This window comes from Arachis ipaensis, chromosome B08 (assembly GCF_000816755.2).
Source record: "Arachis ipaensis cultivar K30076 chromosome B08, Araip1.1, whole genome shotgun sequence".
In the NCBI taxonomy this organism is placed as follows: Eukaryota; Viridiplantae; Streptophyta; class Magnoliopsida; order Fabales; family Fabaceae; genus Arachis; species Arachis ipaensis.
The window spans coordinates 199082-200369 of NC_029792.2; the positions used below are offsets into that span (position 1 = coordinate 199082).

Below are 1288 nucleotides of genomic sequence, written 5' to 3' on the forward strand. Positions count from 1 at the left end.
ATGTAAGTATATAATTATTGTAAAATAATTATATCTCTTATTTGGTTAATTAAATATAATAAGCAACTTGGAATCAAATATAAGACAATGGTAAACTATGATTTGAATGTGAGCAAGCAACAGAAATAAAGTAATAATTCAAAGAGTGTTGTTCCTTATAATTGATTTGACACAATATAGCTACAATAAGGATGAATCTGAAAGTAGGTAGCTAGGGACAACAACAACAGGTACGTTCCAAGCAGCATTCACAACTCTCATAGCAGCAGAAGCAGCAACACAGGGTAAACAAACTGAACCAATCAAAAATGAATCACATGTCAAAGAAGGAATTGAAGAACTGAGAAGTAACACAAACTAAAGGATGAAGTAACACACCAAGCATAGAAGATTCCTTTCTCGTTGTGTCGCCTCTGAACATGATCATAATACGACATCTGTTGCTGTGCTGGTGCAGATCCCCCTGTCATGTTTTCAAACACAGTTGAATAAGAAGATTATGATGATGAATGCAATTCATTTTGGTCATGTATTTATAATCACAACTGCACAAGCTAAATAATAAACACTTATTATGGTTGTTAGTTAGTTAGTTAGAAGCTTCATTCACTCTCAATTAAGTAACATATATTTAAAAAATTCAGTTCTTTATGTAAAGTAGTTGTGTATTAATGAATGATAAAATTTAATATAATAGTTAACTATGTCAATTGTCATGATCAGGTAGTTGCTTTCTTGTACAATTCAATTCTAACCCTTAATTCCTACCTAAAAAGAAACATCAACATTCAACCATACAAGATTCAAAATGCAAAATAGACCAATATATCCACTATTCTTTCATTCAAATTCATGTCACTTATATTAATATAAGTACAGCTGGACAATAACCGTCCATCATAACTATATCCATATATGATACCAAAGTATACACTCTTCCGTGCTTATATTTATTATTGTCATTTATCAACTGTCATGTTTTTTACACTCCTTCATTCAAAGTTCAAAACCATTCATCAGCAAGAATTCATCATGTGAAGTAACTTTCAAACCCGAGGGATATTTGTAGGGGTGTTCATGGATCGGATCTGATCTGCATATCCGCGGTGTTTATTCGAATCCGATTCAAAAATTGCGGATATGGATCTATTGCGGATCGGATCGGATCGGATCCGCACACTAATCGAATCGGATTGCAAATTTTGTGTTGGTATCCGCATATTCGATCCGCGTATCGCAAAAATAAAGAAATAAATAAATAAATATTCTTTTTATATTTTATTTCAAC

The 1288-nt window shown here is 32.2% G+C and overlaps 1 protein-coding gene across 1 annotated transcript in view; it reads right to left on the reverse strand.

Annotated features, from left to right (window-relative positions):
• LOC107612194 (auxin-responsive protein IAA1-like) overlaps positions 224 to 1288 on the reverse strand; it is a 4273-nt gene continuing 3208 nt past the window's right edge. The window contains exons 5-6 of the transcript XR_002351714.1: positions 379 to 463; positions 224 to 293 (exon numbers count right to left, since the gene is read on the reverse strand). The gene's annotated coding sequence lies outside the window, so the exon portion shown is untranslated. The remainder of the gene's footprint in view (positions 294 to 378; positions 464 to 1288) is intronic.